This window comes from Colossoma macropomum, unplaced genomic scaffold, assembly GCF_904425465.1.
Source record: "Colossoma macropomum unplaced genomic scaffold, Colossoma_macropomum, whole genome shotgun sequence".
Classification (NCBI taxonomy): domain Eukaryota; kingdom Metazoa; phylum Chordata; class Actinopteri; order Characiformes; family Serrasalmidae; genus Colossoma; species Colossoma macropomum.
The window spans coordinates 33,131,499-33,148,222 of record NW_023494807.1 but is presented as its reverse complement, the minus strand read 5'-3'; positions in this window follow the sequence as shown (position 1 = coordinate 33,148,222).

Genomic DNA, 16,724 nt, shown 5'->3' with positions numbered 1-16,724 from the left:
TGTGTCCCTTTTAATGAGGTAGCCGATCAAAACAGGGTAAAACTGAATTCATGGGGTTGAGGTCAGGGCTCTGTGAGGGCCAGTTAAGTTTTTCCACACCAAACTCACCCAGTCAGGCCTTTATGGAGCTGCTTTGTGCACTGGGGCTCAGTCATACTGGAACAGAACAGGTTCTTCCCCAAACTGTTCCCACAAAGTTGGAAGTGTAAAATTGTCCAAAATGTCTTGGTGCTGAAGCATTAAGATTTTCCTTCAGTGGAACTGAGGGTTCTAGATCAACCCCTGAAAAACAACCCCATATCATCCCTCCTCCACCAAACTCTACAGCTGGTTCAGTGCAGTCAGGCAGGTAACGTTCTCCTGGCATTCGCCAAACCCAGACTCGTCCATCAGACTGACAGATAGAGAAGCTGATTCATCACTCCACAGAATATGTTTCCACTGCTATTGAGTCCAATGGCGGCATGACTTACACCACTCCATCTGACGCTTGGCACTGTGCTTGGTGATGTAAGGCTTGTGTGCAGCTGTTCGGCCATGGAAAGCCATGACATGAAGCTCCTGGTGCTCAGTTTTTGTACTGATGTTGATGCCAGAGGAGTGTTGGAGACTTTTATGCATTATACTCCTCAGAACTCGGCGACCCGCTCTGTAACTTTACATGGTCTGACGCTTCATGGCCGAGTTGCTGTGGTTCCTAAACGCTTCTACTTTTCAATAATACCACAGTTGATTGTGGAATATCCAGGAGGGAAGAAATTTCGCAAACCGACTTGCAACAGTGGCCTCCTATTAGAGTACCACAGTCAAATACAGTGAGCTCTTCAGAACGACCCATTCTTTCACAGATGTGTGTAAAGGCAGACTGCATGGCTAGGTTCTTGATTTTATACACCTGTTGGGACTGAAGGAAACACCTGAATTCAATGATTAAGAGGTGTGTCCCAGTGCTTTTGTCCATGTAGTGTGTGTTCATATTACTGAGTTGGAAGAATTAAACCTAGTGCACTTAATCTCTTTCAGAATGAAGCACAATAAGTTTCTTAAGTCTGTTCATTTTGGGTGTTAAACAAAAAGATCTGCTCCGCTTCTTCTTTGAAAAACTTGTCTTAGGCAGATTGTTTTTAGTTAAGATGCGGAATTTCACAGAATACGTTCTGCTGTCTGAACGCAGCAGCTTTGATACTGAATGCATAAAATTCACAGGTGCACTTTATTTCCAGCAGGATGTGCAGCACAGATGTCTACTAGCATCCGTGCAGCAGTTAGCTGAGTTTGCTGTGGCCGATGCACAGGGTCATGCAAAGTATAAAAGATTTGCGTGATGCACTTCAGCCAAGTCAAAACTATCCTTGAGGAACTACCAGACATGCCAGCTGCTCTCCTATTAATCACACTGTGGCTGAAATTTTTGGAAATGCATCCATGATGCAGGTGGAAGTTTAATAATGCTACTATTTATGGCCAGATGTAATGACGCAGTAACTGTGAGAAAGGTCTATCAAAGCTGTGCTATATAAATAAACTATTCTTACTTACTCAGTTACCAAAAAAGAAACTTAAATCTACAACTAATGAGTTCAAACTTCTAAACAATGTTGGCTTTAAAAAACTCATTTATCTACTTCACATAACCGGCCATAATTATAAGTATGGTCACTACTGCAGTTCAGAATATATCCAGTAAGCAGCAACAGTGTGTTAGTGGTGAGGCTGAAGCCCAGCGGCTGTATGTTGCTGTGAGGAGTCCATGATTGTTGCCCTCTCATTCACATACAGCCTTAGGAGTCACTTGTATCATGTCTGTGAGTCACAAATCTAGACATTAAAGTGAGATGATTTTAGATTTTAATTTTAGTTTGTTTTCTTATCAAGGAAAGCAGCAGTGAGGGCAACATACGAGCCATGTTTAGCTCAGTGTTACCCATGTTACAAAGAGTGGAGCAGAACATTGAGAAGCTTTGAGAGCTACAGGGTTGTCGGAACATGACTTGGTGACTTGGTGGATACCCCCCTTTGCAAGTGCAACTGTCTTCCTGATCCCGGTACCTGGCTTAAAGGATGCAGGCTGTAAGGAAACTCCACAGCTGAAACTGTGGACCATAATTGCAGGTAAAGGAACACAATCAGAGCGGCTAAAAGGAAACTCCAAACCTGCTCCAAACTTATTTGCCTGGGAGCAGACCAAGGCAAGGCCCGCAGCACCAGTGCTCCTCTCCTTCTCATCTGCCAACACACAGATTTGAGAGTCCGCTGTTTTGGCATCACCCTTCCCCAGTGGTATCTGGATAAGTATCACTATACTCACTTATTTAAAGATTGTTCATTAAACTTGACTGGTTTCCATCATATACCAGCCTCTTATTGCAAATTTTGCTCAGAGCATTTTTTTTATAGTCTGGTAATTTAAAGCTCTCCCATGATTTTTAGACATCTTACTTTGCTCAAATGGCCACACAGAAACTTCCAAATACAAATAAAGAATTAATTTGTATTAAAAAATTAATGCACCAAATCAACACTTGACAATTCTAATTATTCAGGCCAACCTTAGAACAATCTTATTTTAATTAACTCTATAAAACATTATGAGGTTGCCTATCTATTGTCCTATTTGCTGATAAGATGCTCTGTAAAAACAGCAACAATAATAATAATAATAATAATAATAATAATAATAATAATAATAATAATAATAATAGAGAAGAACATTTAAATCTAAGTTCACAATAACAGAGATGCATATAAAAATATTACGAGGACGGCGAGTCATACCCAGCATCTAACATTGCTCTGACTAGCTCTAGTGTTAGCTTTAGCACCAGCTTCTCTAAAAGGGCAGCTTCCATCTCTAGAGCCTTCTCCTAATGCCCGGATGACACTGCAGGATAATCTGGACAGTTTTGAGGCTGATTTGCTCCTCCCGACATCCGCAAGAGGTCTCCTGATATCAGGGTGATCTTAAACAATGATCTTCCCAGATGATCCAGTGCTATAGGATGTCTGTAATCCAAACTTTACACCTCCAATCTGCTCCCAGGGCAGTCAGGACCCCAATTGTGAATTGTAAACGTTAAAGATGTTCAGTAGGAGGGCTCCCGAGTGGCGCACCCGTCTAAGCCCTGGTGACCCCTTATTTTCAGCCATGGCTTCATCCACATTTTTTCTTCCGCTTGACTTTTTCTGTGCAGAAAGCATCACCACCAGCACAGCAACAGCCTCACTGTCATCCACAGTGTTTGTTTAGATCTAAAGTCACGTTAGTTCACAAGAAATCTGACAAGGTTTTGAGAATCAGAATTATTGGTCGGGACTCTTGTTCATGTGCATTATCTGAAAGTGTGTGGTGTTTCATTCAGGGCAGATCATGGAATGTGGGGACTTTGATCACTAACAACACTCTAGGACAGTGAATCAGTGAAAAATGTCACGATGTGTTGGGGCTCACGTTTTCAACATCGGATATGATTTTTTAAATCCTGTATTGTGGGCCAGGCATAATCAGACTTTAAAAACCTGCCACTTCTGCATCGAGAGACTAAATCATTCACATTTTTTGGTTTAATGTAAATATAGTTTCCAGAATCCACTGTTTGTCCATTGATCATTCACTTTAAATTGTCCTACATTCATATTTTGGCAGTTCTCAAACATATATGTCTGCACTGAACATCCTGTAAAGCCAGTTTATTTTTGAATGAGAAATGTTTCAGAGGTTCTCCTCTGTGAGCTTCTACATTTTACTTTGCGCTCCTGAACTTTAGTCTGTTAGTACAGTTGTTATGGATGCTCCCAGGTACCCTAACCTGAAAGTTCACTATAAAAGGTGGGACTTTCTCAGAATTTTGCAAATGGTCAGTTAGGTAACCGTTTTATTGGATTTTTCTGAACACAGCACATTAAGTAGGAAGGTTTTGAACTTATTCCACATTTATTTGCATTACTTTTGAAGTGTGACCCATTTACTTTTGTAATTATTTGCATTATTTGGGCACAGTTTCTGTAGTTCTTGTACAGTTACAATTTCTGTTACTAAATAAATGCATATAATGTGATACTTCAAATATATATTTCTTGTGCCATAGTTAAAATGCATATTTCACTGATAAAAGCAAAGTCTTATATAGCTGCAGCCCTCCTCATACAACAACCATGAAATGAGTGAGCTGATGACATTAGAACTCTTCAACAACACTACAACTGTGAGCAGGGGTCACAGCTATGGGAACTCACACCTGGTAGAATGAGTTTTTGTTTTAGATCCTGATATCACCTGTTCTTCTGAGCTGGACGTGCACAGAGTCCATTGTTGTCTGAGCAGCTAACAGATTTTGTAGTATGTGGCCGTTGGGTTCAGTATAAGCAGTTACACTGAATGGGAACAAACTGTATTCTATAATATATTTAAAATTTTACACTGTATTATTCTACTGAACTGGGTCAAAGTCAGAGCTGAAACCACGTTTGGGCATTTTAACTGATCTTGGACTTTAGGCTAAAATTATTTTGCTTTGAGTGACCCTATATCTTAATTATTTTATTTTATTAAAACTAGATAAAACATTCCATTTTGTCACCACCAAATGCTTCAGTAGTGACTGTTTTGGTGACAATTTTAGCTCATTTTGAGCTCAAAAATGCAGCCAGTACATGACCAGCAAACACAGCTTTGAACAGCTGCACATACATAAAATCATCATGTTCTTCATTAAAACACTAAAAATGTTTACTTAAATTGTTTTAGTAGTGACTTAATGTTCCTCACTGATTTTCAGACTTTGGGACACATTTACTTCAAAACAATGGGATCTAACTGCTCACCAAGTGGCCATGAGGGACAGAGATGCAGCTTCACTTCCTGCTCTAAAATGCATGGGCATGGATAAAATTAGACTCCACCTACTGACTACAAGTCTGTATTTCTGTGAAATGAGCATTTGTGGAGTAAAGTTTAATATTATTATTATTTATTATATATATATATATATATATATATATATATATATATATATATATATATATATATATATATATATTCTTTACATTATAATATAAATTAAACTCATGATAAATTTAAATCTTTCGACTTCACCAAAATTAAATAGAACTTAAAAAAACATTGAAGAAATACAAAAAAATGTAAGTCTCATTTTCAGAAGTGTAAATTTAGGAGTTAGGGTTTGGGACAGACACCCTTCAATAGAAAGCACCCTATAAATGATGATTATGCATATATTTAGCTTATTACTATCTCTATTAATGCCTTAAGTTTAAGTAGATCTGAACATGATCATTATAAATATCTAAGGTCTGAATACTTTGTGTTTTGCATTGGTTTCACTGCTAAATTGGTGTCTGATGGTTTTGGTGTTACTTAAACTGCATGTATTGCCTCTATAAGCAGCGTCCTTCAAATTGGGACAAAGATTTCTAAATAGAAAAGGATAGTTTTTACACTTAAAACTCACTTAAAACTTAAAATTTAGAACACTTAATTTTGAAAAGCTTGTAAAAATGTAAATACTAAATATTCTGGTTCATCTTTTACAAACTAATCCACTCTCTTTTAGCAAAGCCCTACGAAGCTGTTGAAACTGCACCCAGTTTGATGGCACCAAGTTTGTGTACTCAGCCTGCTGACCTCGCGGAGTTCTTATGTTCTGCCAAAATCTAATAATATTAACTAACCATTTATTATTTTTTCCACTCCAGTACATCCAATATTGACTCTTGCAGCAGTTTTTCCACTTGAAACTAAAGAAACCAGCACTAAAATACAAGCCCAATTTTTTTGTTGTGGGTTGTTTACTTCCTATGTAAACCTACAGGGTAGATTAATAGAAAACATACACACCCTTTCATTGTGCTCAGCACAATGCTTGTTCAATTGTTTTGTTTACAGATCAGTTTAAATCCACCGTCTTTATTCATGGGATGTAAGGTTTAGTTTGTATTTGATTGCCTTTGGTTAGCAACTCATAGCCAATCAGAGTATGTAATTTGGAGATTTGAAAGTCGAGGTGGGCACATCCATGCATAGTGCCGGAGAAGTTTCTCTGATTCAGAGACAGGAGTATTTTTTGGGCAATTATGAGAGAGGAGAAAGAGAAAAAGCAAGAAATGCAATCCACAAACAAAAACAGAAAAATGAAAAACATGCCTAAGATGGTATTTTCTACAGACAAGGCTCTAGAACTGCTGTTCCAGCACAGAATGACGCACAATGTGGGAACTCTTCTCTTTCTTTTTGCCCTAAGTTAAGATCTGACAGGTCAAGATAAGATTTTTCACTAATTTGTATTGCAGAAGCAAATCTGATCTCAATTTAGGAATCTTTGTATCTTATCTCAGGTTAGCAATCCTAAACTACTCCATTAAAGTCAACAGTCAACTGTCATGTCATTGCCATTACTAGTGTAAAAAAGGTCAAACAAAACTAAAGTGTGACAAACTGTAAGGTGTGAATACTGTGAGAGCGCCCCCTGCTGTTTATCAGAGCGTCACCGCTCCCCAGTTTCAATCTCCATTTCCCAAACGCTTTAGCCGAGTGCGCTAACGTTACTCCTCCTAATAATCAGACACACGTTCAGCTCCGTCTCCTCATTATTCACCACCATCACTGTAATATTTCATCATCAACATTAACACACGAAGGTGATCAGAGGGGCGGTGGAGATCGAGTCTGCAGCGTCTGAGATCTTTAAAACGCAGAGTTAGAAAAGAAAATCATCTCACAGTGAAAGCAGCATTTTACAGTAGAAATAAATGGAGCTCATTATGCTGGTAGTGAACTATGCTGCTGACTCAGCTGCCTAAAAACCATAGAAACGGACCTTAAACAGAAGTGAGGACCCTGTTGGGGTTCATCCTAAAGTTAGGACAGGATTTAGGAGGTTTAGTCTAGTTAGGATGTTTGTGTAATACGGCTGCAGATGATTCCTAATGTTATTCAGAAGACAAATACAGTGTTACGGGACGGCGGGGAGGCGGACCCAAGTGCAGAAATGGAAACAGAAAAAAAAAAAATGGAAAAAATGAGTTGTTGTGATACTGGGTTGTGAATCCAAAACATGCACATGAGGTGACCCAAAGCCAGGTTCGAACCGGCGATGTATTGATCGGCGCTTCGTGGCGTTGCCACTGCGCCACTGAGGAGCACAGGTAACTACCGGCAATAACACCTCAAGGAAGGGGGAAAAGAAAAGGCGGGAAAATGACGAACGGCAAACAAAAGAGACGCTGAGAGCAGCGTGCTCAAACAAAGGCTGAACTAGAGAGGCGAGAGGACAGATAATAGGAAAAACAAAAAAAACACTTCCACTCCAAAAACGAAGGGAAGGCAGACCTCTTCTTTTCCTTTTTTTTTAATTTATTTATTATTTATTTATTTTTATTTATTTATTTATTTATTTTTTTGGCTTTAAGCCGCTTTGGGATAGTTTCTTTTCTCAGCCCTCTTTTCTTTTCTTTTTTAGTTTTGGGGCAATTTCTCTTCTCAGCCCTCTTTTCTTTTTCCTTTTTATTTTTGGGGCAGTTTCTTCTCTCAGCCCTCTTTTCTTTTTCTTTTTTAGTTTTCGGGCAGTTTCTTTGCTTTTCTTTGCTTTTCTTTGCTTTTCTTTGCTTTTCTGACACTAAGTACCGTACCGGTCACCCCTCTACAAAGGTGTGACAAACACCACTGTTTGCCTTGACCTTAAGTAGAGGAGTCCGCAGGTGAGTGCATTGGGCCTAATCAGCCCGCGGACTTCTGGGAATTGGAGTTCCCTGAAGTTATGGCCCTGTGCCGCGGTCGCCCTCTGCTGGCAGCTGGCGGCGCAGGCCGGACACCCTGCTGCCGTTGCCCTCTGCCGGCAGCAGGCGGGGCCGGCTGAACCCTTACATACAGACTGTGTAAAAATATATAAACCGACCCCTTTCTTGTTTGGAGTTTACAAAGTGCTATTTCGTAATTGTGGACAGAAACTGCCAAAAGAACTTTCACATAAAAACATTTTTCCACTGTCCAGAATAAGGAGCTTAACTTCAAAACAAAATGAAATAAAATCTTCAAATAACTTGTGTTGTAGGTCAAAGGGTTTTGTGCAGGTTTTTATTTCCATATCATGGTTTTAATTGACAAATAAAGTGAGTAGAAAAACATGTTGACAAACTGTATTAGCTGAGGTTGTGCCAAATCTGTGGTTGTGTAAAAATAAGTAAATAAATAAATAAATAAATAACAAAATAAAAGTGCAAAACTCAAAAGTATGCAAAGGCAGAAGTGTCTCTGTGTAGGTCTTAAAGGGTTAATTCAATATGAGCCAATGCACAAACTAAACTAGAGCACTGGTGAATACCATGTCCATGTTACTCAAGCTGGTTAAGTAAGCAGCAGGAGCAAGTTACACAATCAGCCACCTGTCCAGAGGGCCAGAGTTGTTGTTTTGGACTTGTTCTGAGTGTTTACACAGGCAGATATGCCTCCTTTACGCTGCAGCTTATGTAAAATGGGTGTGGCAGCTTTGACACTTGTAAACAGTCAAAAGTAGAGCAGGAGAGACAAAACAGAAGATCAGAAATGCTGATTATTTTGTTCACTTTGTTTGTGTTTTTTGGCTTTCTCTGCTGTTTGGGTATAATTTAAAAGTGTGACAATTTTTTTCTTTAAATTTCTTAAGACCTATTCAAGATGGATTAGTGTTATATGAGTATGTGCTGTAATCTGAGAGATTACCGATGAGATCCATGGTTTTAATCCAGTATGAATCTGCCATGTCTGTAGTTTTAGTCTGTTAAGTAATAATTCTAGACACTCAAACAAAATACTGAATTTGGAGCTCTGAATTTGGTGAATTATAGGAGCTCCTCAGGAATAGCAGTCCTGCTTGAATCCACATCTCAGTAATGTAAAAATAAAATCAGGTAATGATGTATAATAGTTACATGCTGTGAGAAAACTGACTTCCCCTGCTGTGTCTGATCCACTCAGACCAGCGCAACACACACTAACACACCACCACCACATCAGTGTTACTGCAGTGCTGAGAATGATCCACCACCCAGATAGTACCTGCTCTGTGAGGGTCCATGGGGGTCCTGACCACTGAAGAACAGGGTAAAAGGGGGCTAACAAAGTATCAGAGAAACAGATGGACTACAGTCTGTAACTGTAGAACTACAAAGTGCACCTATATAGTAAGTGGAGCTGATAAAATGGACAATGAGCGTAGAAACAAGGAGGTGGTCAGAATGTTATGGCTGATTGGTGTATTTTGTATATAGATTACTTTTTTCTAGGTTTTGTAAATAGCTTCACCAGACGTGAGGTTTGGCTGCCATTTTGTTTGGGTTTTGGGTTTTGTCTGTTTTTGTGTCAGTCATGGAGTTAGGTGGGCTGTTTGTCTTTTTGTTTATTCTTTTATTTTGGTTCATTTTAGTTTTTGTCTTCAAGTTAGTGTGGGTTCTGTTTGTTGTTTTGGCCTGACCCTAGACAGGGTCGTAACACAGAGGTGTTACTCAATCAGCAGGGATGCGTGTATAAACCCTGCTGTATTTACCACTACAGATTTCTCTTGTTTCTATGTTTAAATAACCAAAATCGTGAGTGTAATCTGCAGCATCCATATGTCTGCGTGACATGCAGGCACGTAAAGGGGAGTCAGATTTTGCCGTGAAGTGAGAATTTGGCACAATACCAGCGACAAGACAACATCAGAAGAGAAAGAACCTCGTCAACTTACAAGGTAAAGTAACATTACAGGAGGTTGCAAACTTTCAAGGCTTATTTGATGTGGTATTGACAAAAAATGACCACTTTTGGTGTGAGATGAATTTATTTATTTGCATGCTAACTTAGTCTGAAATGAGACTGAGGTTAGACGACTTTTGGCATCCAGAAAAACTACAAAACTCTGAGAGACGGGGACGACACAGATAAGCTTACAGTCTACGGCGCAGTCTTTCATTAATAGCACTGGCAGGGATGAACACTCTGACTGAGTTTCATTGTTTTCCCGTTAGCCGTGAGTCTGTCTTGCATCCTTTTGTCTCTTTTAGCTCTCGTCAGCGAGAAAGTCAGTCCGAGATTTACTCGTCTGTTCTCTCGCTCAGTCACTCTCTCTTTTTTCACTTCCTCTGACAGCATCTTCTTTGGTCTCTTCGCAGCCTCTGCCATGATGTCCATGCTGGGAATACCGAGCTGCTTCTTCTTATAGCTGCTGAATTGTTGTTGTGTGATGTGGTGCTGTAAAGCGTTACGCAGTTCTGGCGAGAGGTTCTTGTGCTGCTCCTCCAAAGTTACATAGCGCTATAGCAGGTGTTCCGGCCCGGAGTGGCAAAAACAGAGATGCCGTTCTCACTGTTATAAGTCAGAGTAGCATCAAAATGATTTTGAGGCTGTTAGTTTAAGGTAATGTTGCTTTGAACATGTAGGGCTGAAACCGATTGGCTCATCACTGCCACTAGAGCTAGATTGTTTACACTGCCTTTGAGAAGCCACTGCCAATCATTTTGTGTTCTGACATGCCCACACAGTTGTGAACAGCAGCTCGGAACTGTTGGAGCATTTATCTACCATTGAATTATATATATATATATATGAATTATATATATATATAAAACACTGGTAAATGCTTTTTCTACAGCATACCTATACATCTTTACTATTACACCAAAAAAAAACTTGTTCAGAGGGGCTCTTTAAAGTAAAATGTGGACACATAACAAATACCACCAAAAGAAATTCATGCAAACATTTAAAGACATTACTGTTCACTCAGATTGTTATGCTGATAACATCATTAGTACTGAAAAACTTTGTATTAAACTAGAAAGGAATTTAAAATGGACCAGTGCTCTCAGACTTTTGGAACCCACTATATATATTTTATAAGTCTCCTGCTTCACTGTTAACCTCAACGAATCTGAAATCCATATATATAGATCTCTATTCTCCAGTGATACATCTTGAGCAAAACAAATCCCACCGCAGGGTTCCTCTCAGGCCAGCGTTCATCCTGACCTTGTTGCAGTGCAGCTGAGATGAAAAATATGTGTTCAGGGCAGAGATCCACAAACATCAGAGTGTACCTCCCAGTGTAAGCCCTGTACACTCTTACATAAAGCCATTTTTCTAAAAAAAAAAAGTGACTTCCTAACAGTGACAGTTTTCTTCTGTAACTCACTGTTACTAGTGAATACAGTTACTAGTGAATCAAACTTTTCATAGCATGTAACTATCATACATGATCTCCTACTGCTAGACTTAATAAGCTAATGATTTCCTCTGTTGAGATGTTATAATCAACATTACAAAAAAAGAACTACTGAATTATTTAACCTGCTAGCTTATTAAGTCTGTCATGTATAATAGTTACATGCTGTGAACTAACTGACTCACCTCTAACTGTATGAAGGCCAGTTCTCCAGTTGTCTCTGGATTGACAGTCCATTAAAATGAATTGCCACCTTGTGGTCAAAGTTGGTATAGCATGCTAATTGCAAGCCACTTTGCTCTCCTTGATTTTTGCATTCAGCCCTGAGAAAATGTAGCAAAACAATTAGACGGAAACGGTTGTGTGTTGCAGCTATGGCAGCAGAGAAGGCCATTCTTGTTGTCCTTCTAGCATATTCTATAAAAAAAATAAACTTTTCAATAAAATACTTATGAAAAGCATGTTTTCTGATGTCTTCAAAAGTTGTGTACACCAAACCGCAGCAGCCGCATTTGTAGAGAACTTTACTTCATCCATTATGAACACTGTCTTTTTAATACGGCATCGTTTTTATACACGTCTGACAAGCTGTCCAAAGAAACACATGCATCTCCATTTTGTCGCTTTTTAATTTTCTGCAGCATTTCAACACAGCAGCTGCCCCTTACATTGTGTGAAAATTTCATTATGAATTGACCATCCATGGCTGATATTGATATGTTATACTGCAAAAATAAATAAATAAATAAATAAATAAATAAAAAGTGGAACTTTTTTCCACCTTACCCTTCAGGGCCTCTGTACACCAGAGAGCATTTAACTGCTTAGCTGGCAGAAAACCACAGAGAGTAAAGGCTAATTAGCCACAGGCCTACATTTTACAGCACTACCTGTAGAATGTCTGAAGAGCCTACATATGAAAAAGCATCTCCATTTTTGTCGTTTTTTATTTCTCTACATCATTTGAGCACAGAAGCTGCTCTTTAATTTTCCAAAATCACTTGGAATATTTTTTTTACATTAACTTACGTTAAATGTTCAGGATGTTTTCCTTTCTCCCGTAATGTTACTATTTTAGAGAAATGTTTTTCTTTGGGCAGCTACGATTGTAATTTTGTTATAATATTTAACATTTTTATTTTTTTTACTACGGTCAACTGAAATTTCTTTAGCTCTCTGACTAGGGAGTAGTACATGATGAGTCTCTCTGAGGGTTTTTAATTGCTTCTCTACAGGGTGAAATGGTTCTTCAGAGAATGTGTTGTATATGGTTCTATATAGCACCAAAAAGGGTTTTTTCTGTTGTCACAATGTCAAGCTTGTAAGAATAGAAGGGCCCTTTTTTGTGCTATGTAGAACCTTTTAAATATAGAAAAAGAAAAAATTCTATATAGAACCATATACAACACATTTCCCAACAATCTTAAGAATCATTTTAACATGCAAAGAACCATTTAATAATGCTAATTGTTCACTAAGTGTTCAAGGTTCTATATAGAATCACTGTCTTCACTGAAGAACCCTTGAAGAACCTTCTTTTTTAAGTGTGTGGCCTAAGCGAGGAGCTAGCACAGCTCAGCTCTGTTCCCACAATCTGCAGGAACAGCTGAGCAGGGTTACGCTGTGTTTGCATGTTGACATTGAAAACACAGCATCATTCTGTGCCTCATTGCAAAACTGGTGTAACACAGCGATAGTATGTGACCAGTGGTGGCATGCAGCCATGTAAATGTTGCCATGGTGATCTGCTGAAAATCACTGGTTTTGTTGTAGCTAAAGAAAAGTATGATGACCACTTCTGCATCCATCCTGTGTTATATAAACACAAAATTAAAGGCATTTTCATCAGAACTGTTTTAAGGTGTCAGGAATCAGGAGACAGATAGCCCCAGCCCCCCACCCCCCGGCCTTTAGCTACGCCCCTGATCTGCACTGGTTTTTCAGGTGGTTGTCAGGCAGATTTCAGTGACATTAGTGCTATTCTCTTTCTACACATCATTTTTTAAGGTATTTGGATTCATCCTGTGTTATAAGAGCATAAAAAAAATATTTTCATCAGAAACTTTTTTGTTTGGATATCAGAAATTGGGAGACAGATGTAAAAGTACTTAGGCCACCCCAGCACTGCCTCCCCCATAGTTACACCCTTGGCTGGTACTGGTTTTTCGGGTCATTGTCAGGCAGACTTTAATGACATCAGTGCTATTTTCTTTATATAAAATATATATTTTTAAATAATATGGATTCATCCTGTGTTATTAGAGTGCAAAATTAAAGACATTTTTATCAGAACTTTTTTGTTTAGGAGTCAAAAACTGGTGGACAGCTGTGAGAGGGCTTAGGCCACACTAGCCACCTCACCCCTCCCACAACGACTTTGCCTCTGGTCCGTACTGGTTTTCTTGGTGGTTGTCAGGCAGACTTTAATGTCATCAATCCTATTTTCTCTATAGAAATTATGTTTTTCAAAAGCATTTGTATTCACCCTGTGTTTTCATCAGAACTTTTTTGTTTAGGAGTCAGAAATTGGGTGACAGCTGTGAGAGTGCTGAAGCCACCCCAGCCCCCAGCTATGCCCCTGGCCTGTAATGGTTTTCCAGGTGGCTGTCAGACAGACTTTAATGACATAAATGCTATTCTCTTCATACAAATCATGTTTTCCAAAAGTGCTTAAAGCATATACACCAGCATCCACACCACTAGGGGGCCTGCGTTAACAAGCTATTGTTTGCACTGTGAAAAATACTATCACAGGCAGAGAAAAGGCACCTGCGTGAAGTCCGGTTTTGGTGTAATTCTGGCAAATGCTGCAAAGTGACTCACTGCGCTTGAGTCATGAGCACTGTAAGCAGCATGTCCCACGTTGGACCGGCTCCCACTCCCAACAGCACGAGTCCTTTAGCACAGCGTGCAACCCAAGCTGCCCCCCTCTCGCTTCCCTCAAATCATTTTGAAAGCAGCAGAAGACCACGGCTGCTTCCTTCCCTCCGCAGAGGAAGGAGAGTGGAAGTTTGAACCCTGCAGTCCGTCACCCAGCGTGATGGCCAATAATGACCTGTCAGAGACGCTGGCCTTGCAGAGCACAGCTCCAACCAGCCAGTCTGCGGGGGCCCTCAGCCTTAATGAATTCCAGGATGGACCTGCGTACCCAAAGAGTCTGAGATAATGCATAATCTATTTCCTGCCCAGCATCAAAAGTGACAGAAATGTATTCTCTCCAACAATGGCCTTGAACAGAGCAAAAGAGTTAGATTATTTTTTTCTCTTTTTGTGATGAGCTGCTCAGGAATCAGCACATTAAAAAATCTGAGGTGGTCTCATTTGGATAGTAATGTTAAAAAAGGCATTGTGTGAGGATGTTTATACATTTTTGATCAAACGGTATTGAGTTCCTAAGCTTTTTATGCTAATAGTGCTAGGGATGTGATGTGCTGCTCGGGAATCAGTGCCTTAAGAAATTCCAGGATGGTCTCATTGTAATTCAAGTGATGAATTTGGATATTTATCAATTTTTGATCAAATATCAACAAATGGCATTGAGTTTGCAAGGCTTTTATGCTAATAGCCTTGACAATGATTCACTCGGGTAATCAACACAAGAAGAAAGTCTCATGATAAGTTTTATATGAGAACTGTGGTAGAAATTGGAATATTAATACATTTTTTGATCAAATATCCAAACAGCATTAGTTAGTTAAGTTTTGTTTGTGCTAATAATATCAGCAAAGTGACGCAAAGGAATTACCACATTAATAAAGTCCGAGTCGGTCTGCTTGCAGCAGTTTCCAAGATAGATGTTAAAATATAAGTTTAACGTGTAAGCGGAATTTTTAAAGATTTTATTGCTAATGACATACATTTTGATAAAACTGGAAATGATGTTGAGTTAGTGAGTATTTTATGCTAATAGCATTGACAAAATGCCTCTAAGCACATTATAGAAATCTAATTCTCAAATTGTAAATTCTAAATTTAATCTTAATGTAAAGCACCATATGAGGAATATTGCAATATTTATCAACTTCATAAAATATTAGCAAATGGCATGGAGTTATTTAGCCTCCAATGCTAACAGCATTGGCAATAAGCCACTCAGGAATAAGCACATTAAGAAAATCTGTGGCCTAATTTGAATGAGTCCCAAAATAATTATGGCATTGTATGCTAGTGACATTAGCAATGATTCATTCAAGTGATCAGCATATTAAGAAATTCTCAAGATAATTTTAAAATGAGCACCATGTTAGAAATATTTATCAGTTTTTGATAATAAGAAGTGGTGTCGAGAGGTTTTTCATGCTGTAGCAACCTAAAGATTTAAGCTCATTAGCACATTCTAAAAATCCAGCTGGTCTTATCCTAAGACATCTTAAAATGATGTTAAAGTGTGTTTTAGTAAGCACACTGTAAGAAACTGGGATCTACAATCATGTGCAATGTTTGATCAAATATCAGCAAATTCTGCTGTGGTACATTAATGCTGACAGCACTGGCAATGTGCTGCTTGAAAAATCAGCACATAATAATTAATTATTTGATAATTATCTAAAAAAAAATAGAAATGGTAAAATGTAAGTACCCTGCAAGGAATTGGAATGATTATCAATTTTGGCAAATTGGCTTGAAACTACTAATGGCAAAGAGGTAATCAGCACAATTCTAATATTAATAAGATTAATAAGATTTTTAATAAGTTTTTTTTTTTTATTTATATAGCATCTTTCATGCATAAAAAACAGCACAAAGTGCTTGACAGCGCTTGACATAAAATTTTAAAGAGTGAAACAGTCAAAAGAGTAACAGAAGAGCATAAACAGCCTAACTAAAAAACAAGAATAAAACAGAAAATAAATAGAAAAATACAATGAAAAAGCAAAAGAGGAAAGTCATGATAACATTAAAATTAAAACCAAGTTAAGAATTGAAATAAAAATAGAATTCATAGCAGTATTTGTTCATGTATACTTAGCCTTTTATGCTACTAGTACTGGCAACGTGCTGCTAAAGAATCAGCACATTATAAAAAGTCCAAGTTGGTCTAATAGTATTTATATGGTCAAGATAAGTTTTAAAAAGAAGCACCCTATTATTTATCTATCTGCACATATGGACACCTTACTGTACATCTTGCACATCTGGACACTTTTGTCAGTACCAATCTATGCACATATTTATTCAGTATTGACATTCTATACTGTTCCCTGTGCCTCCTTGTACATCATTACTGCACTGCCTTTTATCTCAGGATGGATCTTATTGCATATTTTTGTATATTTCTAGTTGTATATATGACTGTAGATGGTTTATTGTATATATTCCTGCCTTTTTGTAATAAGCGAGATAGATTTATTTATAGTTGACAGTTTTGCTGAGGCTGTCCATCCATCTATCTATCCATCCATCTATCTATCTATCAAACATCAACAAACAGCACTGAGCCACTAAGGCTATTCATGCTTATAGCATTGACCACAGCACTGTGTCAGGAATTTGGACATTTAGATCATTTTTAAAAGAATAATCAGCAAATAT